This window comes from Schistocerca americana, chromosome 2, assembly GCF_021461395.2.
Source record: "Schistocerca americana isolate TAMUIC-IGC-003095 chromosome 2, iqSchAmer2.1, whole genome shotgun sequence".
Taxonomy (NCBI): Eukaryota; Metazoa; Arthropoda; class Insecta; order Orthoptera; family Acrididae; genus Schistocerca; species Schistocerca americana.
The window spans coordinates 306370432-306397889 of NC_060120.1; the positions used below are offsets into that span (position 1 = coordinate 306370432).

Genomic DNA, 27458 nt, shown 5'->3' on the forward strand with positions numbered 1-27458 from the left:
AAGCACACGAGAGATAGTAAAGCTGAGAAATGTACGAATGGTATCCATTTCCGAAATGTAGGCCGCGACAGTAGAAACATACAAATGAGTTTAATGGATCTGTTTTTGTTGTGGTCTTCAGACCGAAGACTGGTTTGATGCAGCTCGCCACACTGCTCTATGCCGTACAGTCCCTTCCTCTCTGAATAACTGCTGCAACCTACATCCTTTAGAACCTGCTTACTGTATTCATTACTTGGTCTCCTACTACAATTTTTACCCCTCACACATCCCTCTAATACTAAATTGGAGATCCTTTTGTATCTCAGAATGAGCGCTATCAACCGGTCTCTTCTTCCAGTCAAGTTATGGAACAAATTTCTTTTCTCCTCAATTCCGTTCAGTACCTCCTCATTAGTAACTTCATCTGCCCATCTAATCTTCAGCATTCTTCGGTAGCACCACATTTCGAAAGCCTCTATTCTCTTCTTGTCTAAACTGATTATCGTCCATGTTTCACTCGAGAATCCATACAAGTACCTTCAGAAAAGATTTCCTAACAGTGCGTTTACACCCGTGCGCCTTGCAGCTAGTTGCCGTACAGCTGTGTTTGCCCCAATCGGAAGTAGAGGCGCCCAGCGTGAACACAGATGCGACTGGAATCACTGTGCGCAAACGTTGTGGAACACACATGCAGTTAAACACGTGCCTCTACTTGGATGTGGAGCAAGCACAGCCGCACGGCGACTAGGAGCGAGGGGCACAGGTGAAAACGTACCTTAACACCTAAATCTATATTGAATGTTAACAAATTTCGTACCATTGGCAGTATACGTTTTATATCCGTTCTACTTCGGCCATCAGCAGTTACACTACTCGCCATTAAAACTGGTACACCAACAAGAAATACAGATGATAAACGGGTATTCATTGGACAAATATATTATACTAGAACTGTCATGTCATTACGTTTTCACGCAATTTGGGTGCATAGATCCTGAGAAATCAGTACTCAGAACAACCACCTCAGGCCGTAATAACGGCCTTGATACGCCTGGGCATTGAGGCAAACAGAGCTCGGATGGCGTGTACAGGTAAGCTGCCCATGCAGCTTCTACACGATACCACAGTTCATCAAGAGTAATTACTGGCGTATTGTGACGAGGCAGTTGCTCGGCCACCATTGACCAGACGTTTTCAATTGGTGAGAGATCAGGAGAATGTGCTGGCCAGGGCAGGGGTCGAACATTTTCTGTATCCAGAAAGGCCCGTACAGGACCTGCAACATGCGGTCGTGCATTATCCTGCTGAAATGTAGGGTTTCGCAGGGATCGAATGAAGGGTAGAGCCACGGGTCGTAACAGATCTGAAATGTGATGTCCACTGTTCAAAGTGCCGTCAATGCGAACAAGAGGTGACCGAGACGCCGGGTGATACGCCAGTATGGCGACGACGAATACACGCTTTCAATATGCGTTCACCGAACAAGGATGCGACCATCGTGATGCTGTAAACAAAACCTGGATTCATCCGAAAAATGACGTTTTGCCATTCGTGCACCCAGGTTCGTCGCTGAGTACGCCATCGTAGGCACTCCTGTCTGTGATGCAGCGTCAAGGGTAACCGGAGCCACGGTCTCCGAGCTGATAGTCCATGCTGCTGCAAACGTCGTCGAACTGTTCGTGCAGATGGTTGTTGTCTTGCAAACGTCCCCATCTGTTGACTCAGGGATCGAGACGTGGCTGCACGATCCGTTTCAGAGTCATGCGGATAAGATGCCTGTCATCTCGACTTCTAGTGATACGAGGCCGTTGGGATCCAGCACGGCGTTTCGTATTACCCTCCTGAACCCGCCGATCCCATATTCTGCTAACAGTCATTGGATCTCGACCAACGCGTGCAGCAATGTCGCGATACGATAAATCGCAATCACGATTTGTTACAATCTGACCATTATCAAGGCAGAAACGTGATGGTACGCAATTCTTCTCCTCACACGAGGCATTACAACGTTTCACCAGGCAACGCTGGTCAACTGCTGTTTGTGTATGAGAAATCGGTTGGAAACTTTCCTTATGTCAGCCACCGGCGCCAACCTTGTGTGAATACTCTCAAAAGCTAATCATTTGCATATCACAGCATCTTCTTCCTGTCGTTTAAATTTTGCGTGTGTAGCACGTCATCTTCGTGGTGTAGCAATTTTAATGGCCAAACTCAATATTGCTTTCAGTGTCTTCTTTCCTACTCCAATTTCCTCTGCATCATTTGATTTAATTGGACTACATTTCATTATCTTTTGTTTTGCTTTTGTTAATGTACATCTTACGTCCTTCTTTCAAGACACTGTCCATTCCGTTCAACTGATTTTCAAGTTCTTTGCTGTCTCTGACAGAAATACAAGATCATCGGCAAAATTCAAAGTTTTTATTTCTTCTCGCTGAACTTTAATTTCTTCTCCAAATTTTTCTTTGATTTCGTTCACTACTTATTCAATGTGCACATTGCATAACATCGGGGATAGGCTGCAACCCTGTCTCATCCTTTTTGAACCACTGCTTCCGTCTCATGTTCCTCATCTCTTATCATAGCCGTCTGGTTTCTGCACAAGTTGTATATAAACTTACGCTCCCTGTATTTTACTCCTGCTACCTTCAGAATTTCAAAATGTGTATTCCAGTTGGCATTGTCAAAAGCTGTCTCCAAATCTACAGAAGTTACCAAAGTAGGTTTGCCTTTCTTTAATCATCTTGTAAGAGAAGTCTAACGGTCAGTATTACCTCGCGAGTTCCTCCAGTTCTCTGGAATCCAAACTGATCTTCCCCGAGGTTGGCTTCTACCAGTTTTTCCATTTATTTGTAAATAATTCGTGTTAGTGTTTCGCAACCGTGGCTGATTAAAGTAACACTTCGGTAATATTCACAGCTGTCAGCACCTGCTGTAAAGAAAAGAGCAAGCACTTGGTGTAGTTGAGGAAATGAGAATATGGGGGAAATAGTTCATTGAGAGTTGGCCTCCGTGCTAAGATGTAGATGTGCTTGCACCATCTGATCTAATCGGATCCACATAATCTGTTATTCAGTTCAGTATGGAACTCTGGCCAGTGCACGTGCGTATTGAGACCGTGGAGGATCTCTGTCGTATGCAGAGCGCTGCGCCCTGAAAGAGACCGTCATTTCCATGTTCCAGACAAAAAGAACAACATCACATGGGTAAAACAATGGCGTGAGACGGGTTCTGTAAACGTGAAGCACAAGGGGCTTGAAATGACAGTTCGAAGGCCGGAAAATATCTGACGAGTTCGTGCAGCTCTGCAACAAAGCGAACAGCGAATTGTCCGTCGCCATTCCAGAACATTACAAATCCCTCGCACTCCTTTGCAGAGGGTTATGAAACCGGATTTAAAGTTCATCCTTATAAGCTGCAAATGGGTCAACAGTTACTGCTGGGAGATAAAGTGAATAGATGCATTTTGTGCACAACGTTACTGGACGGAAATGACCAGGATGGCGCACTTGCGATAAATCTCGCGATGTCTGATGAGACAAACCTCCATCTGAATTGGATTTCCACTAAACAAAACTTCCGATATTACTCTGATGGAAATGTGCGGCTCATTCATGAAAAAGCCCAGGGAGTCCACAGTTCGTCGTCTATATTCTTCTGGACAGTCCTCTGGAACGCTGCACCATCCTTTTAAGACAACAACGGCTGGCCAGCGAATGTCAATTCCGAGCGTTAAGCGACCATGATAAAACGCAATATGACTCCAGCGAGATGGGGCCACAGTCCATATGGCCCGTGAGTCAATGACTGTTCCGAAGCACCGCTTTGCACGCCGATTACTCTCATAATTCGGTGGTATATGATAGCTGTCGAAATCACACGACCTATCAGCGCCTGATTTTTTTTCTGTGTGGTCATCTCAAGAACAAAGTTCTTTTTGATGGTGAGTCTACAGTGCTGATGAGTCGAAAGTCGCAATCCGGGAAATGACTGGCAACGTAATAAGGAGCTTTCGCGGACGTCTTCAGCAATGCGTCACCAATGACTGAAGTCATTTTTACGATGTACTCTTTAAGAAATGATCTTGTGTTTGGTGTTTTAGTAATGGCGATGGGTGTCGAACAGTTACCGGTCCTGGAAAAATAACTTCAACAGTCGCTATTTCCCCTGCGGGCAACGCCTGATCTCGGTAAGTTATGTACAAATTATATTCGTGTAAATATATGTCATTCCTTATAATAACGAAATGAAAGGGTACTAATACCCGTGCATCGCCGTGTATTGCAGCCAAAAGAAGACAATTTGAATCACTAATAAACGGACAGGATGATTGCAAAGTGAGCAGTTTTTATTACGTCTTTAAGAGGCTACTGTGGTGGGAAAAGAAAAAGTAGTGTTTCGGACTCGGTATGCAAACAAGCCACGAAAAAAAATTCACCTAATTAACGTGAAAGACGCAATACGAGGGACCTGTGGCCATCGTCTTTCTAAATATCTGTTATGACCGCAGACGAATAAAGAGCTACAGCAACTCTAATGTGAAGACTGTCTTTGCCTGTTGACACAGACGAGGAAAGAGGGCCTTAGCACCTTGCTGATTAACCAATTAAGATTACATTCTTTCGTCGTATGTGATACTTGAACCCCACATTTCTACGTCGTGACTACTATAACTTTATCTTTCGTATTACAGTATAAATTCTTTGTACAACCACTGTAAATTTTATGTAAAATCTCTGTGACGATATGTTAGCTTTATCACCGTTTGTAATATTTACCGTTTGTAAATATCTTTCGTATTATAGTATAAATTCTTTGTAAAACCACTGTAATTTGTGTAAAATCTCTAAATGGTTCAAATGGCTCTGAGCACTATGGGACTTTAACATCTGAGGTCATCTGTCCCCTAGAACTTAGAACTAAAAACCTAACTAACCAAGGACATCACACACACCCATGCCGAGGCAGGGTGCGAACCTGCGACCAAGCAGTCGCGTGGTTCCAGAGTGCAGCACCTAGAACCGCTTGGCCACACCGGCCGGCTCTAAAATCTCTGTGACGATATATTAGCTTATCACCGTTTGTAAATATTCAATCATTTCGATTATGAAAATAGATTTTTATAGTATTTGAATACTAATTTCAGTAATCTTAAATTTATCTTGTAGGAAATCTAATATCGGATGTTTGCCAGCTGTAGGAATCAGCATGGGTTTCGAAAAAGGCGGTCGTGTGGAACCCAGCTCGCGCTATTCGCCCACGAGACTCAGAGGGCCGTAGACACGGGTTCCCTGGTAGATGCTGTGTTTCTTGACTTCCGCAAGGCGTTCGATACAGTTCCCCACAGTCGTTTAATGAACAAAGTAAGAGCATATGGGCTATCAGACCAATTGTGTGATTGGATTGAAGAGTTCCTAGATAACAGAACGCAGAATGTCATTCTCAATGGAGAGAAGTCTTCCGAAGTAAGAGTGATTTCAGGTGTGCCGCAGGGGAGTGTCGTAGGACCGCTGCTATTCACAATATACATAAATGACCTTGTGGATGACATCGGAAGTTCACTGAGGCTTTTTGGAGATGATGCTGTGGTATATCGAGAGGTTGTAACAATGGAAAATTGTACTGAAATGCAGGAGGATCTGCAGCGAATTGACGCATGGTGCAGGGAATGGCAATTGCATCTCAATGTAGACAAGTGTAATGTGCTGCGAATACATAGAAAGAAATATCCCTTATCATTTAGCTACAAAATAGCAGGTCAGAAACTGGAAGCAGTTAATTCCATAAATTATCTAGGAGTACGCATTAGGAGTGATTTAAAATGGAATGATCATGTAAAGCTAATCGTTGGTAAAGCAGATGCCAGACTGAGATTCATTGGAAGAATCCTAAGGAAATGCAATCCGAAAACAAAGGAAGTAGGTTACAGTACGCTTGTTCGCCCACTGCTTGAATACTGTTCAGCAGTGTGGGATCCGAACCAGATAGGGTTGATAGAAGAGATAGAGAAGATCCAACGGAGAGCAGCGCGCTTCGTTACAGGATCATTTAGTTATCGCGAAAGCGCTATGGAGATGATAGATAAACTCCAGTGGAAGACTCTGCAGGAGAGACGCTGAGTAGCTCGGTACGGGCTTTTGTTGAAGTTTGAGAACATAGCTTCACCGAAGAGTCAAGCAGTATATTGCTCCCTCCTACGTATACCTCGCGAAGAGACCCTGAGGATAAAATCAGAGAGATTAGAGCCCACCCAGAAGTATACCGACAACCCTTCTTTCCACGAACAATACGAGACTGGAATAGAAGGGAGAAGCGATAGAGGTACTCAAGGTACCCTCCGCCACACACCGTCAGGTGGCTTGCGGAGTATGGATGTAGATGTAGATGTAAAACTGGTAGTTAATAAATTGCAATGTGCAGGTGAGACCGTATACTGCAACTTGCACTGCCTGAGAAGAGAATGCGAAGCACTGAAGGAGAGAAGGCAATGAAATGTAATTTCACCATTTGAGAGAATATGTGATTTTATTTCAGTGATTACAACACCGAGCAAAATTTACAAAGAACGTGTCAGTATGAGGCCATTTATGAGAATCGGATTGGACCCCTTGTGGCCTGAATGCATGCAGTGATTCTCTTTGGAAGGGTGTCATAAGGTCGATGTGTCCTCTCCTGTGGCAAGCTGGCGCACAGTTGTTGCAACCGGTCCTTCGTATCCCGGGCACTGGTACTGCGTCACGACGGAGTTGACGTCCGAGATGGCCCCACATATGTTCTGACATAGACAGATCTGAATATCTTGCTGGCCACGGGAGTATCTTAACATAAGGCAGACAGTTCAGTTCATAGACACAGCTGTCGTGTGAACGAACACTGCCTGTTCAAAAATGGCTCTACGATATTGTCGCATGAGAGGTAACACATGTGGACATTGGATGCTCGTCACGTACCGTTGTACCGTCAGGATTCCCTCAATTACTAAAAGGTGTACAACTTTGCTTCCGCCTTTTCACATAGGTGGCGACAACGGTAAGTAGCGGTCGAAAGAAACAGATCTCAGACGTCAGGCAGTTACCTTGGACCTCGGTCAACATTAGTCGATTTGTGTCTGCATCATAAAGTTCTTCTTGACTGAAAATGTAATTTTACGAGCCTAATTCAAGTCATTTGCGAGAAGTTGTACTTTTTTGTGTAATATGAAGAAGACAGCGGCTGAGTCTCATCGAATGCTCTCAAGTACGTATGGTAAGGAAGCTATTAGTGAAAGAACGTGCCGTGAGTGGTTTCAACACTTCAAGAACGGTGATTTTAACGTCGTAGACCGGCATAGTGGTGGAAGAGAGAATGTTTCCGAAGATTCAGTATTGGAGACATTGCTGAGTGAAGACTCGCGTCAAACTCGAGAAGAATTGGCACGATTAGTGGGAGTGACACAGCAAGCCATTTCAAAACGTCTCCAGGCTATCGACATGATACAGAAAGAAGGAACTTGGGTCCCGTGTGAGCTGAAACCAAGAGACGTTGAACGGCGTTTGTGTGTTTGTGAACAGTTGCTTCAGAGGCAAAAACGGAAGGGATTTCTGCATCGCATTGTGACCGGGGACGAAAAATGGGTTCATAACGATAACCCTAAACGCAAAAAATCATGGGGATATCCCGGACATGCTACCACGTCGAGGGCCAAACCGAATATTCACGGCTCCAAGATCATGCTCTGCACTTGGTGGGACCAGCTCGGCGTCGTGTACTATGAGGTGTTAAAACCAAGTGAAACAATCACAGGTGCTCGTTATCGAACACAGTTAACGCGTTTGAGCAGTGCAATAAAAGACAAAGGGCCGCAATACAGCGAGAGGCACGATAAAGTGATGTTGCAGCACGACAACGCTCGACCCCACGTGGCAAAAGAGGTCAAAACGTGCTTGGAAACGTTAAAATGGGAAGTCCTACCCCACCCGCCGTATTCTCCAGACATTGATCCCTCTATCACCTGTTTAGATCAATGGCACATGGCTTGGCTCACCAACACTTCCGATCTCATGAAGAAGTCACAAATTGGATCGATTCGTGGATCGCTTCAAAAGATGAACAATTTTTTCGACGCGGGATTCGTACATTGCCCGAAAGTTGGGAGAAAGTAGTGGCCAGCGATAGAAAATACTTTGAATGATTCATGTGTAACCAATTTGTTTCATTACAACCTCAAATGTTGGGGGAAAAATGGCGGAAGCAAAGTTGTAGACCTTGTACCAATCTTGCGTGACCTGACGTCATACCCGATGGTTCCTCACCTCATGGAGCCAGGAGTAGCACCACTGTGCCTCTCCAGAGTACTGATGGAAAGGGACCTCTCTTTAGCTGCCACCGCAATCGCCAACGATAGTCATCCGGGGTGGAGCAGAACCGCAATTCTTCGCTTCGTGGTCGCGGCATCACTCCAAGCGCAGCTGTCTATGTTCTTGTGTCGACAGCAGGCTACGCGTGGCACAGTGCTTCGCTAGTATTCGAACAATGTTTCGGGAAGTGGTTACTTGTTCTCAGATGGCAGGAGCAGGTGTGAAGCTGTTACTCTGTACTTGGTGCACAATACTGTGATCCTCCTTTGTCTAATCAGAGGTGGACGACCGAAATCTTGACGACGAGAATAACCTGCCCTCACGTTCCCGCGCTATCCAACATTGGGCCAATGTTACATCTGAATTCCCCACAAATCTGGATATTGCAGATTCCATCAGCCATCCAAATAGACCCCTATAATGAGGCTTCTTTCGAAGTCTGTGACTGATAGCGCTGTCTCACACGAGTACTTGGCATCTCCATGTCCTTCACAACGGCCACTCAACATCTGACGATTTTGAAGTCATTTTGACGATATTAACGGCCCCTGTACACCCGACCAGTCCTGGTAACAACACTAAGCACGAACGACGCGAATGCACTTTGGTGACCATTCTAGCTGTCGCAGAGAATTGCACCTCTAATGATTTGCGTAGCACCGATGGTGGGTATCAGTTCGAAGATCGGTTGTCATCCGATCATGTGTTCTGGGTGTTCCACTTTTTTGTCAAGCAGCGTAGATACTGCCTTTTCCTTTCGCTCCTTGCCACAACGGTAATTATTACGGACTAGCTTACCGCCCGCTGAATGGCTCGCGTAAACTGTATGGTCGGCACAGATTTTTTTGTTTTCTTTTAATTAGATTTATATGTTCTTACTCTCATGGCTCATGTGTAAATCCATACACTGGGCCAACAGTGTATCTAGTCTACGGGAACTAAGTTACAGAGCGAGTATTAAAGTTTAATAAAAGTGTTGGTGACCCTCTACATTACTGCCCTCTACAGTTTTTGTATAATTAAAGTGTTCGACGGGTTTAATGTGATTGCATACACCAAGTTAAAAAAAAAGAGACATGTCGGATAAGTGGTTCCACAATTACTAGTCCCAGTCTTATACCTGGTACTGAATTCTCACACCTCAATCTGTTACTCCTGTACATGAAATCGCATTTAAGCGTTCTATCTACTTTGTCATCAATAGTTATTAGTTTACACAGTAATTACACTACTGGCCATTATAATTGCTACACCACGAAGATGATGTGCCGCAGACGCGAAATTTAACCGACAGGAAGAAGATGCTATGATATGCAAATGATTAGCTTTTCATAGCATTCACACAAGGTTGGCGCCGGTGGCGACACCTACAACGTGCTCACATGAGGAAAGTTTCCAACCGATTTCTCATACACAAACAGCAGTTGACCGGCGTTGCCTGGTAAAATGTTGTTGTGATGCCTCGTGTAAGGAGGAGAAATGCGTACCATCACGTTTCCGACTTTGAGAAAGGTCGGATTGTAGCCTGTCGCGATTGCGGTTTATCGTATCGCGACATTGCTGCTCGCGTTGGTCGAGATCCAATGACTGTTAGCAGAATATGGAATCGGTGGGTTCAGGAGGATAATACGGAACGCCGTGCTGCATCCCAACGGCCTCGTATCACTAGCAGTCGAGATGACACGCATCTTATCCGCATGCCTGTAACGGATCGTGCAGCCACGTCTCGATCCCTGAGTCAACAGATGGGGACGTTTGTAAGACAACAACCATCTGCACGAATAGTTCGACGACGTCTGCAGCAGCATGGACTATCAGCTCGGAGACCATGGCTGCGGTTACCCTTGACGCTGCATCACAGACAGGAGCGCCTGCGATGGTGAGTCAACGACGAACCTGGGTGCACGAATGGCAAAACGTCATTTTTTCTGATGAATCCAGGCTCTGTTTACAGTATTATGATGATCGCATCCGTGTTTGGAGACAACGCGGTGAACGCACATTGAAAGCGTCATCTCCATACTGGCGTATCACCCGACGTGATGGTATGGGGTGCCATTGGTTACTCGTCTCGGTCACCTCTTGTTCGCATTGCCGGCACTTTGGACAGTGGGCGTTATATTTCAGATGTGTTACGACCCGTGGCTCTACCCTTCATTCGATCCCTGCGAAACCCTACATTTCAGCAGGATAATGCACGACCGCATGTTGCAGTTCCTGTACGGGCCTTTCTGGATACAGAAAATGTTCGACTGCTGCCCTGGCCAGCACATTCTCCAAATCTCTCACCAACTGAAAATGTCTGGTCAATGGTGGCCGAGCAACTGGCTCGTCACGATACGCCAGTCACTGCTCTTGATGAACTGCGGTATCGTGTTGAAGCTGCATGGGCAGCTGTACCTCTACACGCCATCCGAGCTCTGTTTGCCTCAATGCCCAGGCGTATCAAGGCCGTTTTTACGGCCAGAGGTGGTTGTTCTGGGTACTGATTTCTCAGGATCTATGCGCCCAAACTGCGTGAAAATGTAATCACATGTCACTTCTAGTATAATGTATCTGTCCACTGAATACCCGTTTATCATCTGCATTTTTTCTTGGTGTAGCAATTTTAATGGCCAGTAGTGCACAACAAAAATAATTTTATTGGAATACTGGGTCAGAAACAGTCTGTAAACATTGTAAGGCTGTTTCAGGATGGATTGTGCTGAAAAATAAGTCTTAAGAAAAAAGTTCGATATGTTGCGTCGTTTGCCAGTTCATTGGTATTGAAGTTAGCCAGTCAGGCTGCTGGCGCGCAAATTCAAGCGCTGCCACGAGCCGATTGTAAGTGGTTACTGCACGTTATTGCCGAACACAGACGGTGGTGACACTAGTGTGACTGGATCGTGTGTATAGAAACGACGATCTGGTAATTCCCACTTGCACAGATAAACGGCGTTGATATTTCGTAGGACTATGCTCCAGACTTTCCTTCACTCGACCACTGCCTGTTGGTGTTAGAACTCTTTTCAGATGGTTACGGTTATTATTCACTACAAATCCCGTCTCACGTCATTTTGCCACTAACACATAACGTTTACATTTCAGACTTTGCTGGAGGCTTTGCCAAAACATTTCCAATCTTAAACTATTGTGCAAACACGTTTTTGACGAATTGTAATCCGCACAACACTCAACAATGAACACGTGGTTTTGTATTGTGAGCACCATTTTGCGTTGGATTCAACCGATCACTAAATATCTCTGCTCCATTCAGTCGCTCTACCTGGAGATACTTTTTCGAATGTAGATTCCTGTTCGGTAAGAAAGACTTGGTACACTGAACGACTTCCGGAAGTAATACATCTTTTTACAAAGCTACGTGTCACCAGAATCGAAGCTCTGTTAATAGCGTTAACACAAAGAAGTTGATTTTGCAACGTTGTATGAGATGCCTGTTGTCGGCCGTTCTTTAGTGAACTGCACATCCGGGAAGTCTTTTGGTGCGATATGAATGTGTTTGTACCTGCAGAGAAATGCCGCACGAAGCGAAGGCAGCAGGAAGCGTGTCCTGATCCGATGTACGCACTACCAAGGCACGCAATAAAGCGTGATAAGTAAGCTACTTTCCTTGTAGCGACAGTTCAAAGGCCTCGCCAGCTGTGGAAGTAACATCCGACGTTCCCCCACAGTGTCTGAGGCCCAGCTGCGTACACTGTGCTTCACAAATATTACAAACAGGCGGGTAGTGGTAGCCTCATGTTGCGTCAGTGCCAAGTGCCAAGGGAGTGCATCAACATGAGTGGAGTTCTTAACTCCGACTCTCAGTCAGGCAGGTCTAAACTGGTGACAATTTGGTCGGGTGCAAGTTCGTCGCTGATCTGATCCGCGACACGATTTGTCCGCATTGCATTAGATGTGGTCAACAGTGCGCCTTAAAGGGCTTATGGAGTCACTGTTTAGTTCATAGGCGGATTCTGAAAAAACCCGAAAGAAGTGTTTTTCACCATCTATTTGCTATAAGCAGCGGATATTATGTTTTCTAGACATTTACCTAGAAGTGCCATCTTACCTTTTTCAAATATGTTTATCCATTATCGAGAAATACCAAAACGGAGCCGCGACTTTCCAGACGGCTGTACATAGCAAATTGCTGAAACTTTTACAATGTATTCCTAAGATTCACATCTAGAACATCATTGAAAATTGTCTACATATCTTCATCCGCTTCCGAAACACAGCGGATCAAAGTTACCCTACTTGTTCACGTAAAATACGCGCGTAAAATCCAGTGCGAGGCGAAAACGTATTTTATAAAGTGACGTAGAGCCAATAAACATGCTATATAGTGTCTCCGTTATCATCAGAAGGGTACTGGGAACACCATGTTGTAGTAATAGAGCATATGAAAAATTTTTATGTTCGTAATATCCGGTCTGAGGTATAAAATTAATTTGGGTTTATTTTAATTCCACATGAGCAAACTACTGAAGTTTTACTGGTCCGAGAATTACTTTTCTTATGAGTGACTTGCCCTACTGTAGCAAGGAGAAGAATGAAACTAGCAGAAAAATGCTCCTATCGGAGCACAAAAAACGCGAATATGCCACTGTTTAAAAGTCCCTGACTGAGAAGTGGGGTAGCAACTGTCACATTCTACCTTCCTCAGCACCTTTAAAATTATTCCTAAAAATTTTGGTATGCAAACATACTCGGGCTTTTTTAAGCTGAGAAAGAAGGAAATAACGACAATTGGAACGAGACGGAAAAGTAATAAATACTGGAAGATCGTAGAAAGTGGTTGTGGTATAAAAAGAGCAAAGGAGATAATGACAGTCTGAGAGAAAGAGAGGGACACAATGACAGTGGAACATAGCTGACGGTAGCAGAACAATGCTAGGAAAAGACTGAAGGACACAGTACCAATGGGACAGGAATAAAGAGAAGGAGAAAGTGGCGGTGAGCGAGAGCCAATGATAATGAGAGACAGAGTCTATGACAATGACAACGAGGAACAGAGAGATAGTGACAGTGAAAAGAGATAGTAGCAGTGGGGAGGGATCAATGAGGCAACAGCAGTAAGAGACAGCAAGGGGAGAAATTGACAGGGGGAGGAGCTAGTAGGAGTGGAACAGAACGACGGAGACTGTGGCTGTAAGGCACGAGCAGTGACAGAGACACACAAGGAGATAATGGCAATGAGTTGGAATGAGAATGGGCAAGTGGGAATGAATAGGTATGAGCGACTTATAGCGATGGTCTAGTGGGTGTGAGCGAATTACTGTTAGGGAGCTTATGCGAGTGAGAGGTGAGCTGCTTGTTAAAAAGAGTGCGAATATGTTCGGACGTTAAAATTTTTAAAGGTTCCGAGGAAAGTACAATGAGGCAGCTGGTATCCCACTCTGCAGTCAGAGTCTTTTAAACACAAGCATATTCGCTTTTTTCGTGCTTCGATAGGAGCATTTTTCTGCTAGTACAATTTCTGCATGATTCCCCCTGACGAGACCCGTTTTGAATCTCTGATAGGATGCATTCAGTTACATTCAAATTTTTCATTGTTATGGAAGGCGGGAACGGTGAAAGAAGTAGTCTGAAATTTCTTTATTACATTATCGATTTAAGAGTTACCAGTCCCATCTTGAGATACACCTACACACACTTCAGAATTACACTGCAGCAATGGATACACAATACAGCAGCATACTCATAGACTAAATGAGTTTGACCTCTGCCGGTAGAGAGATCAGATTAATGTTCTCATGCTCAAGCCAGACTGTACGTGAGATAACAACTCTGAATTGTCATGAGCAAAAACATTAGTACAATGGTATTATCTAACTTATACACGTTAGGTCATATAATGTTGGCAAACAGTTTATATTTTTTAGTTGAGATTCATTTACAACGAGAGTGTGTATTCCACACTCTACTCCCACCGACCATTTTTGGTGTTAAGGACAAAATCAGAATCTTGTGATAAAACCGGGTGACGTTTTATTCTAGAAGGCACCAAAGCATAATAAATTACTATTCTATACTACAGGGGTTAGATGATCATGGACTAAAATTAGGTGTGTTGTTCAGCTGTCAGGACATAAGTGGATGGAATGATAGTAACTGGAATCAATAGGAACTAGTATCGTTAATATACGATATAATTATCTTATTTTTTCGTGTGTTAAACATAGTCCATTGCAAGTGGTTAAGTACATACACAGAAAGATACTATTACATAAGGTATTACAAATTTCACAGGATTAGCCCGCAGATGTAACAAGTAACCGCATTTGTTACCCACTGTACACAAATACCTACAAATACCTACCGTATTATTCATGTCCGAAAGGACAGACACCACATGTATAATTACGGCGATGACGGCCAATGATCCCTTCAGTGCAGATACACACCAACCTCCAGCACTTACGGGAATCGGTGAGATGCCGTGAGTAATGAGGCTAGTGAGCAGGGGCACTACATCACTTGAGAATTTGAGTCTGACGGGAGGCGTGCTATGGTAGACCATGCGGTAGTAGTGACCACCGTGTCTGGATGGCATAGTGGTCAGCGCATCTGCCTAGTAATGTAAGATGGCAAGAACTATGCCCCTTACATGAAGTCATTAATGATCACCGAACTCAAGTTGACCGAACAGTAGGGCTGAACAAAAATGACTGACAAGGCACAATGCATCTTGTACAGGGTATAGTATGGACATATTGGAATAATTAATGTTGGGTGATGGTATTAAAGTAATTCACGCGATGTGAAAACTTTGTGGAAACGCGTCGATTTACTAAAGGCTCTTTTATCCCAAAGAAGTATTCACAGTTGACCGCGGCCGGGCTGGGGAGCGGCGAAGGGAAGCAACAATAGGCAGCTTAGGACAGCTCAAACTCTGAGAAAGTGGTAACGGGGCGCGGCCTCCAGCTGCCTTAATATGAGTGACAGTGAGAGGGTGGTTGACCCCACGCTGTTGTACCGGGAAGCAGATGGAGAACTTGTACACCTGTTGATAAATGTCTGTCATCCCGTTTTCGGCGAAACACGCGAGAAAGCCGCGTAAAGCTATGGTGGAGCGGTCAACAGAGGCCAAAATGTGCTTGTTTGTGACTATAACAACTTCACACTGAATTCACAGTCTGCAGAGTCTGAAGTAAATCAGGTGAAGAGCGACAGAATGAAATACGCTGGCCTCCGATGGGAACGTAGGACCAAGGAATTTGAAGTACTCTCCTGGGAGTCAGAATTCCGGAAAAATTGGTGTTTTGTGGGAATTTGTTCACTTCCCAGAGCAGGCATTGGTCAGCGCTGGGAAGCGATGCATAATTAACGAGACTTGCGCTGCAATTGGCGTAAGTGATTTTGCTGGAGGGGAAACCGAGGCGTAGAGCGGACTAGCAGAAGTCCCCGTAATGGTCTTCCATTCCCAGCTTGCCTAGAGTGCGGACGTGGCGTTCTTTACTCAGCTTGCCTGAGAGAGAGTGAGCATATCTGCAGTTTAGGACTTAGCAAATGGAACGATTGAGCTTGGAAATAGAAAGTTTTGGTTCAGCTATGTACTGAGCAAGATAGCTAGGAGTGAATAGATGAGCGCAGCCTTGCAGCACCACGAGGCCGGCCGACGTCCTCACAAGGACGATGCCCCACCACGCAGAATTCGGTGATATTGCACCCGCTCCGGCTTGAATTAGGCCACTGATTAATTTGTTGGATCACGTCGGCAAAGTTTCCACAAGGGTTTCATGGGCCATGTATTGGGGAATTCTTCTCACACTTCGCATTACGCTTGGGTCAGTCGATAGGAATTAATTTTGATTTATCGCGCTGTACTCCACATAAACGCAATTTATTACTACTGCCTGTTAGGAGAGTCACGTAATGTGATAATTGAAGGTCGGGAGTTAAAATTAATTTTTGCTAATCGACTGCATCTGTTTTCAATCATGTAGTTGAAATCCCAAGTCACTTTCGTAATTAATTTTATGTTCAACATTTGCATCTGGTGTTCAATAGCTGAATTTAACATCAATGTGCACCCCTTTTTAATTAAAAGTGATCAATTATGAAGCAATTAATGTCAACACTGCCACCACAGTTCATTCAGGAGTCACGGGGCCTTATTACTTTCTTTGCGTTATCCGATATTGCGGCAGTTTTGCACTATCTGTTGATCTGTTAGTTAATTAACTGGGGTGAACACACGCCAAAAGCAGATAAGTGACGGGTGGGGTGTTACAGTAAGAAGAAGACATGGATTCGAATCATGGTCTGGCACAAATTTTCAACTTGCCCCATTGATATAAATCAGTGCTCACTGGCAGCTAATGTCTTTAAGTACTTTCTGTCTTCACTCTCTTATTGTTATACGAACTGTACACCCGAAAAGTGGTAACAATACGTCGTCAATGGGGGAAGTACGAATATATAATAATGAAATGGCTTTAGGCTAAACAGGAATAGGCCATAATTACCGATCACCTGGCAGCTTACACAGTCAAAGTAATTTCATACTGACCAGCACGACACGAGTCCATATTTGGTGTCCTAATTGTACAGTGTGATAAACGCGTTAGTTGATCGAAGAAACTCTGTAGTCATGAGACTCCCTCCATCGGCCAACTCCCAACTAATTAGCATGTTTGAAATAACGCATTTTAATAGCTGACTCCCGGGGTGATGTTGGAGAGGTATAGTATCCATCTGCCCGCAGAAAGATTAAAACGTAGGCTCGTATCTTTCCATCGCCAGCTAGGATATCTGGCAATGACCGTCAACATGTGATGTACGCCGCAGGTCAAGTGAGTCTAAGATGCGGCAGACGTCAGAGTAATTTCTGCAGATGCAATGAGCAGGGCTCCCTTGGTGTGTGTGCGTGCGTGTGTGTGTGCGGGGGGGGGGGGGGGGGGGGGAGGGGGGAGGGGGAAGTAATTAGGACTATTACGGATGAGACATAGAACTACAAACTCTCTTCGACAGTAGCGAAGTGATGTTCTACACTTCGTGATGAAAGCTTTTTCGATCGAAGTCGCATGCTGATCAGCCACTCTTCTTCCTATTTTTGTGAGATACGGCGTCTGAGTTTATAGTGGCAGCAAGTCAATTATGGAGGCACCTTTAGCCATTGTGTCATCAAATGGGTCAAATGGCTCTAAGCAGCAGGGGACTAAACATCTGAGGTCATCAGTCCCCTAGACCTAGAACTACATAAACCTAACCAACCTAAGGACATCACACAGCCATGCCCGAGGCAGGTTTCGAACCTGCGACCGTGCAGCAGCGCGGTTCCGAACTGAAGCACCTAGAACCGCTCGGCCACAGCGGCCGGCCTGGGGTGCCCACATGGCTACGGGTACAGAACAATACCATGGAGGGTCCTGTGAACAGAGGCGACGAACAGATGACTTTGATTTCCAGCTGCCATCAAAGTGATGAGGCACTGGACAGGAGAGTATTTCCGAAAAGCTGAGGCTGCCTGTAATTCAGAGCTCTGTACATTGGTTCTAAGTCCACCGTGTAGAAACTGCATAGCTGCATAGATTAGATTAATACTTGTTCCATAGATCATGAATACGACCCTTCGTAATGATGTGGAACATGTTAATTTAACAAAATGTTTCTTTTTAAGTGTTGGTTGGCTATCTGTCAGACTTTTAACGCTACTTGATAAGTGACCAAAGATTTTTGTAGCAGTATAATTCGCACCTTTCTGTACCAAAGTAGTGAAGATCCGCCTTTCTCATAGTGCTGGAGCTATGCACATTGCTATCCCTAGTTCTAGGAAGGCAATGTTATTCATTTATACTCTTATCGATAAATGAATGCGTAGCTGATTCTCTCATCGTTCTTGGAGCCGTGGGTACACAATGAAGTGACATAACAATGGGTTAGCGATATACACATACAGATGGCGGTAGTATCGGGTATACAATGTATAAATTCCGCAGGGGGCTCCCGTCTTGGGAGTATGTGGGTGGCATCCACACGGGCCCTTAGCTAAGCCTGGCATTACTTCCACTTACTTGTGTCAGGCTCCTCCTGTTTCCTTTCCTATCCGGCCCCCATCGGCCAACTCTTGGTTTCTTCGACCCCAACGGTATTAGGTTTCCGAGGCCCAAGGGTGTCTTTCACTTTCCTCTCTAGTATCTATTATCTACCCTCCGACCCAACGGCGAAGCGAGCGGAAGAAGAATCTTATATCCCAGGTTCTCAAAGATCGTGGAGGCGGAAGAGGTCATGCCAGACGAACTGGCTGTAAAGGCGCCGCTCAGCCATCATTGAGCTCGCGGCAGTTCGTTGCAGTTCTGGTACCGGAAGTCACATGTCACATACATATGTGCCGTGATGAATTGTTCCAGAATCATAGTGTGTGGGTCACTTCCTCGCAAGCTGTAATCCACCTTAAACAAATTCACGCAAATGGCAATTTCTCCTGTCATTTTCTCTAAAGACCAATGGCGATGGGATAAGGACGATGGTAGCAGGCTCCGAGTGAGGCTGGAAGCTACTAGTCTGGACCTGCACACTGGCGGCAGGTGTGTGATGGTCGCCTTCCTGAGAACCCGTGTGACTACTCGGGAATCCGGTCCTGCACCTGCGACTGGGCAGGCCTATTTAGGATGACCGCTGCCCACCCTGAATGGGGAAGGCCCTAGAAAATGTGGGCTAAACATCGGAAGTCACACTTGAACCGGGCTGGGAATCCGCACCCAGTAGGTCACTCCTTATACTGCGGACGTAAACAAAAGAAGAATGAAATGATTATGACAATAGGGACATGGAATGTCAGGACCCTCCTGGACGTGAACAATTACAGGCCAGAGAGAAGAACTGCTCTTATCACCCAAGAACTAGCCCGTCTAGATATAGACATTGCTGCCTTGAGTGAGACAAGACTCTCAGGTGAGGGACACATTAGTGAGGTACGTTCAGGGTACACCATCTTCTGGAAGGGAAAGGATGCAGCAGAACCACGCATCCATGGTGCAGGATTTGCCGTAAAAACGAAAATAGTGAAAGATCTTCGACTTACACCTGTCTCAATTAATGAAAGACTGATGACTCTTAGAGTACCCATTGGTTCAGACAGATTCATCACCTTCGTCTCTGCATATGCTCCTACTTTAGACAGTGATGAAGACACAAAGAATCAGTTCTACCACCAACTGAACAGTACTCTCTCTAAAATACCCATTCAAGATAAATTAATTTTACTTGGTGATTTCAATGCCAGAGTGGGAAGGGACAACCGTTTTTGGAGAGATGTCATGGGTAAACAAGGGGTGGGAAACTGCAATGCAAATGGGTTGCTACTTCTTGGTCTGTGTGCTGAGCACGAGCTTTTCATCTCCAATACCCAATTCCGTTTGCGTAACCGCTATAAGACCACATGGATGCACCCACGCTCCAAACATTGGCATCTTATAGACTACGTTATTACGCGACAGCGTGACAAGAAAGACATTCTCATCACAAAAGCAGCACTAAACATCGATGAGTGCTGGACGGAACATAGACTTTTAGTCAGCCGTTTGAGAGTACCAAAGTATCGCAAGCCACGATCCCACTTTTCAAACCCACCACGCAGAAAATTCAACATAAGCAACCTGAACAACAAAAATGTTCGCTCACACTTCCAAGACATACTGTCCGAACAACTTAACAAAGCTCCAGCAACCACAGATGACGTCGAACAAGAATGGACCACATTAAAGAACATCATCAAAGAAACTGCTGAGAATGTTGTTGGTTGTAGTGCACGGAAAAGAAGTGACTGGTTTGATGACAACCACGGAGAAATCCAAGCCATCATCAATGCAAAGCGGGATGCTTACCTATCCCTTGCTCAAGATCCATCCTGCGCAGAAAAAAAGCACACTTTCTAGAACTCAAGCAGAAATGTCAAAGTGAAATACGAGTAATCAAGAACAAATGGTGGCAACAGAAAGCCACAGAACTCCAAAATCTTTCTGATGCAAGGAACCTGCGTGGCTTTTATGCTGGTATTAAAGAGCTGTATGGACCTATCCGCTCATCATCAGGAGCACTTAAAGCTGCTGACAACTCCACCATTCTTACTGAAAGTCAGGACATCTTAAATCGTTGGAAAGAGCACTTCAGCTCACTGTTAAACAGCCCTTCTACTGCCGCTGGAGATTTTCTCAAAAATGTACCACAGCACCCTCCAAAACCCTGTCTGGCTGATCCTCCAACTTTTCAAGAATTTTGCAAGGCACTCAAGAGTGTGAAACCTGGGAAGGCTCCTGGACCTGACAGCATCCCGATGGAGCTTATTGAGGGTGGCGGCTTGCCTCTAAAAACTAGACTCTTCTCACTTATTATATTAATGTGGGAAACCCGCAAGGTACCAGCTGACTTGAAGAACTCCACAATTGTCACCATCTTCAAAAAGGGCGACAAAAGCGTCTGTGGTAACTACCGGGGAATATCTCTACTCTCTGTCACTGGAAAAATTTTTGCAAGAATCCTTTTAAATCGCCTCCAGACACTTTCAGAGACTATACTACCTGAGTCTCAATACGGGTTTCGACCTTCAAGAGGGACAATTGACATGATCTTCTGTGCACGACAACTACAGGAGAAGTGCAGAGAACAGCAAAAGCCTTTACTACTTGTTTTCTACGATCTAGAAAAGGCCTTTGATACAGTTCCCAGAGAAGCCATGTGGATGGTCTTAAAACGCTTCGGCTGCCCTGAACATTTTGTTGACCTGATTGAAGCTCTCCACGTTGATATGACTGGACAGGTCCTCTGCCAGAATGAAATGACTGGTGAATTCCCAATAACAAGTGGGCTTAAACAAGGATGCGTTCTTGCACCTACATTATTTGCATTGTATCTGGCAGCTATGCTTTACGAGACAACCGTAAACAATGCAGGAATAGAACTAAAGTACAGGTTTGATGGAGGATTATTCAACCAGTCCAGACTCCATTCAAAAAGGTTCACCAGTACCACTCGTGTGACAGAGCTGCAGTATGCTGATGACAATGCCTCTCCAGCTCATTCACCTGCAGAGTTGCAGCTGTCAGTTGATTCCTTCAGCAGGGCGTACGAACGATTTGGTCTCTCCATCAATATTTCAAAGACAAAGGTGATGGCGCAGCCAACTCCTGGCTCCTCCGTTCCTGACTTCAGCATATCCATCTATGATACACTCCTGGAACAAGTGGACCATTTCCTCTACCTGGGAAGCATACTGTCATCCAACTGCTCATCTGGAAAAGAAGTGGAGAATAGAATACGTGCTGCACATGTAGCATTTGGTCGTCTTACAAAGCGTGTCTTCCTGAATAAAGACCTAACACTGTACACCAAACTGATGGTGTACAAAGCTGTAGTCATTTCCACCCTGCTATATGGTTGCGAAACCTGGACGTTGTATCGCTGCGATCTGAAGAAACTAGAACGCTTCAACCAACAGAAGCTAAGATATATCATGAACCTAAAATGGGATGACTTCATATCCAACACGGCTGTTCTAGAGAGAGCAAAAATGCATAGCATGGAAGCTCTTATCATTGGGCATCAACTCAGATGGGTCGGACATGTCCAGCGGATGAAAAATGACAGACTTCCACGCCAAATGCTGTACAGCGAAGTGAGCACAGGTAAAAGGCCACGAGGTGCCCCTCTCAAACGTTATAAGGATCAGTACAAGAAAAATCTGAAAAACTTGAACATCGATCCGAGTAACTGGTCCACAATAGCAGAAGACCGAAGTCGCTGGCGCTCAGTTACCTCAAATGCTCTTCAAAACTTTGAGCTGGAACGTCGAAGAATGGAGAATGACAAACGCCAGAGACGTAAACTCCTCCAGGCTCAGCCACGTCCTCCACCTTCCATCAGCTGTAATGTCTGTGGCCGCCTGTTCCACGCTAGGATTGGATTGCTAAGCCATCAACGACACTTCCACGCCTGAACCGTGACAAAGGAAATCTCAGGAGAGAAATGAAAACTCGGATACGAGTATCAGCCGACGACAATGTATAAAAGGGCAGTCCATTGGCGGAGCTGCATTTGTAAGCAGGTGATTCATCTGACAAGGTTTCCGACGTGACTATGACCGCACGACGGAAATGAACAGACTTTGAAAGGGGAATGGCAATTGGAGCTAGATGCTTGCGACATTCCATTTCGGAAATCGTTAGGGAATTAAATATTACGAGATCCACAGCGACAAGAACATGCCGCCAATACCAAATATAAGACATTACCTTTCCCCACGGACAACGCAGTTGCCGACGGCCTTCACTCAACGATTGAGAGCAACGTTGAGCTGTCAGTATTAACAGACAAGCAACACTGCGTGAAATAATCACAGAAATCAGTATGGGACTTACGACGAATATAACCATTAGGACAGTGTGGGGAGATCTGGCGGTAATGAGACATGGCAGCAGGCGACAATTTCAGTTGGTAAGAGCTGGTAGTAGGCTCGAGTGTGGAGCGGACCTTGCGAAGCCATGGACCCAAATTGTCAACAAGGCACTGTGTAAACTGGTGGTGGCTCCACAATGGTCTGGACCGTGTTTACATAGAACGGACAGTGTCCTCTGGTCCACCTGAACCGATCATTGACTGTAAATGTGTATGTTCGGTATTTGTTCTGAAAAACAAATGGCTCTAAGCACTATGGGACTTAACATTGGAGGTCATCAGTCCCCTAGACTTCGAACTACTTAAACCTAACCAAACTAAGGACGTCACACACATCCATGCCCGAGGCAGGATTCGAACCTGCGACCGTAGCAGCAGCGCTGTTCCGGACTGAAGCGCCTAGAACCGCTCGGCCACAGCGGCCGGCTGATTGTACCGAATATTTCGCCACCGCGGCCAGCCCGAAAAACAACGATGTAATTTTTATAGATGGCTACGTGCCATGTCACAGGGCCACAATTGTTCGCAATTGGTTTGAAGAACATTCTGGACCATTCGAGCGAGTGGTTCGAGCCTGACATGAGTCCGATCGAACATTTAGGGAACATAATCGTGCACAAAATCCTGGGCCGGCAACACTTTCGCACTTATGGACGGCTGTAGAGGCAGCATGGCTCAATATTTCTGCAGGCGACTTCCAACGTCTTGTTGAGTGAATGCCACGTGGAGCTGCTGCACTCCGCCGGGCAAAAGGGAGTCCAACACGATATTAGACTTCTGTCACCTCAGTGCGCATCAGACTGTTTATTTCATATTTGGTTGAGAGCTACTTGAAGTAATTCATTTTATAGGCATCTACATTCACCTTTACATCTACCAAGCCACCACAGAGTACGTGCCAACGTTATCCTAAACACCACGTCATTCCTGTTCCATTTTCTAACTGCAATTGGAAAGAACAAGTCGGCAAGCAACTCCAGATTCTCTGATTTTCTTCTCTATGGTCATTACATGACATATGTGGCAGGACGTCTCTTGGCCTTAAAGTGAGCACCCATGATGCTGAACGTCCCTCCTACAGCGTCTACCACTGGAGTATGAAGAGGGCCTCCGTAACCGCAACGCTGTCTCGCTAATTTAACGAACCGGTGACGAAACTCGCCACTCTTCTTTGGATCTACAATCCCTCCCGCCGAGGGAACCACATCGCCGAACGATATTCAGTAACTGCTCGGATGAATTACACTTCCTTATGATTCTTCCAATAATTTCGGGAAGGGAAGAAGATTACAGTGTAATGTCCCTTCGACAACAAGGGAATTAGAGACCGAGCAAAACTTTGGAATAAGGAAGAATGGGAAAGGAAACATTTGTTCGGTAATCAAAAGCGTGGAGCTATTTCGAAAGCTTCAGTGTTTATCAATAAGGCTTATCCTGTGTTGCAATCTGTGCTGAAGGTGTCGTTGCTTTCGTAGTAGTCTTCTGTCAAGGACACCATCACTCACAACATACTTCAAACCGTAGCTACAGGGACTGAAAAAAAGTATAGAAACACCACGAAATGCGTGCTTGAACATAAATACAGATGCTGGCCAATCCTGCAAGTTGCGCTGCTGAATTGTAGCACGAATGGAACCTGTGCAATAACATCAATGCGTTGTAAGTATCAGTCGTGGTCCGAGAAGTGTTCTCTGTAGTTGTGAGTGCATTATGTGGGAGCTAAGTGAATTAGAACGTGGGAACATTATTTGTGTTCATATGCTACGTACTTCCATAACCAAGGTAGCCAAAGTATTTGGTGTTTCAGTAGGTATAGTATCGAAGACTTGTACGCACACAGGGAAAGCGGAAAAAACGTCGTTCGTTAAGTCACAACGCGGACGAAAATGTGTGTTGAGTGATCGTGACAGACGGTCACTGAAGAGGATTGTGACAAAAAATGAGAGGACGAGAGATGCAAAAGTTCCTGTCAGTACTAAAACAACGGGAAGGAAGCACCATGAACGGGGAATCACAGGGCGAGCTAGAACTCCAAAACCTCTCATCAGTGAGGCAAATGCTCGTACCAAGAAAACGTGGTGCTAGGTGCTAAAGCTATATAACCCGGACTGTGGAGTAATGGAACAAAGTCATTTCGCCGGATGAGTCTTGCTTCACACTCTTTTCAACTTCTGGCCCAGTTTACGTCCTAAGAATGAAACGTGGCAGGGGCTAGGTGAAGATTTGGGCAGTCATGTTATTTCATGAGTCCCATGATTACTCTGCAAGGTCACGCTACTGCCAAGAATTATGTGATCATTTTGGCTGATCCGATCCGTTCCATATTATAATATTTGTTCCCCAATGTTGATGCCGTATTTTGAAATGACAGGGCCCTTGTTCACACAGCGCGCATCGTTCGGGACTGGTTGCGTGATTCCGAGGATGAGCTGTCGCGTCTCTCCTGGCCACCACTTCACCAGATCTCAGTACTGTTGAGCCTTTGTGGTCTGCTTTGGCGAGAAGGGTGCGTGATCGCTATCCACCATCATCGTTACCTGAACTTACTATTATTTTGCGGGATGAAAGGTATAAGATTCCCTTGAAAATTATACATGACCTACATTTATCCCTCCCGAGATTGCTAGAAGCTGTTTTGAAATTCAACAATTTTCTTACATCGTATTAGTCATGGTAATGTGTTGCATTTTTGGCGTTTCCATATATTTACCGACCCTATTTATTTAATATTTGTTGTATAATACTACTGAAGGTTTGCCGGTGTTTCTCCCGAGTGATCGCTATCCATCACTGTTACCCGAACTTATCACTACCTTGCAGGGAAGAATGGTATAATATTCCCTCGAAAACAAGATATAAGCTGTATTTATCCATTCCGAGACTGCTGGAAGCCGTTTTGAAATTCACCGGTTTTCCTACACCCTGTTAGACATGGTAATGTGTTGCGTTTTTCGTGTTTCCATATTCTTACCCATCCCCTGTTTTTAATATGCGTTATATAATACTAATGAATGTTTGCCGTTGACTCTCCAGGTCACCATTTCCAGATGTTTGATGCTTGCTGTTTCAAGTAATCACCATTCGGTTTCCAGTTGCGTTTGCTAGTCAGAAATTTTTTTCCGACATTTCTAAACTCTTCTTCATTGCTTGCAGTTACTGAGAAACAGCGTCGTGGTTACTGTTACCTCCTCTATGTCAGTTTAATCAAAAATGTCAGGACCGTTTGTTGTCAGATCTAAGTCGCCTCCAACTTGTGGGTATACAGGGTGAACCAAACTTCATCGACGTCAGGGATAACTTCTGAGTATTTTGGTGTAAAGGATCCACGACCCGCTACAGAGCAATAATGTCACTATGATTTATTCTGTTTATTACCGCAATTACCATTGTTTCTGTGTTACGCTGTGCAGCTGTTCCACTGCATTCAGTGAGTCCATACACGACATGCACCTCCGCCAGCACTTTATCAGTAAACCTACCTATACAGCTGAGTAGTACTGCTAACGTAAACTACCAATGCCGGGAAAACAAATACAAGACAGAACCAAACAGCACTGAATGATAGCCTGAAGGCTAAGAGTAAAATGGGTGCTTCCCTTGTCAACAGCATTCTGTCGACATTTGCTCTAACGTACGCTATTTTCACTGCAGTACAGATACAAAGCTGACTGGGGCAAGAAACCAAACGAAACAATACCTCTGTATCGAGCCGCCAGAGACGTGGGCCGCTGATATCGAAATACTCAGAAGACGCCTATCAACAACCTCTGAAAATTTGTCGGTGGAGTTCTGGTTCACCCTATATATGGAAGCGGAAACTGTTTCAGTGTATAGCAAAAGAAGATATACAATCGTTTTACCTCTGCTGTATTACATTCACTGAAACGAAATTAATGGAATCAACGGGGATAAAATCAGTGAAATGCTATAACACGAAATAATATCAGAGAAGAATGCCACGACAAGTGAACATTTGTACAAGTCTGGGACTATAACTCTGATCTACTAATTATCTCGAATAGTCACATTGACCAACTTGGCCATTGCACCATGCCATCAAGACGGACACAAACATTCGTTCTCACTTATTTTTTTCTTCCCATTTTGCTAGTATACCACACTCCATTGCGTAATGTGAGCGTGCTGTTTATATTTGCCCGTTTTACTTCCTCACAGAAATACGTAAGGGCAAAAAGGGGAAAAAATCGTCCACTAGAACAAACCTCAGTAGCAGAATATATGCTGCTGACGATTCTGGTACTGTGCTAAAACAAGTGTAGGCATAGGAAGATAGGCATAATGGTCCGATAACAATCACAGCAATAACATAAAGTTTCTTAAAGTTATTTGTGGCTGGTTGCGTTCTATCTTGACACTACTTGATATTACAAATGGTTAAACTGAAACTAACACCTCATAAACCTTAAAACAACAATCACGTACTGCTACTTAGGAGAATTTTCAATTTCTGCCGCCATTCTTTGTCAGTTCTTTCGTGAATATGTAACTGAGATTCTTTATTCCTGTAAAGAGTATGGGGTACTTATTTATATTCATCACCACACTGATTACTGCTGCGTATGTGAAACGCAGTATGAACTTTTCGTTTTAAGGTAACGCAGAAGGAGACTGGAAGACCTACCTTTCTCCACTGGTGTTAAATGTAGCGCCTCTTGCTCCTCAGCGATCGCAAACGCACTGAAATTCAAATAAAAAGCTTTGTTAATTTTGTGTTATCAGCAGGAGATAATGTTCACAATT

At 44.7% G+C, this 27458-nt stretch overlaps 1 protein-coding gene across 1 annotated transcript in view; it reads right to left on the reverse strand.

Annotated features, from left to right (window-relative positions):
• Nucleotides 1-27458, reverse strand: part of LOC124593717 (sialin) — a 415361-nt gene that overhangs the window by 249274 nt on the left and 138629 nt on the right. The window contains exon 2 of the mRNA XM_047132029.1: nucleotides 27340-27395. The gene's annotated coding sequence lies outside the window, so the exon portion shown is untranslated. The remainder of the gene's footprint in view (nucleotides 1-27339; nucleotides 27396-27458) is intronic.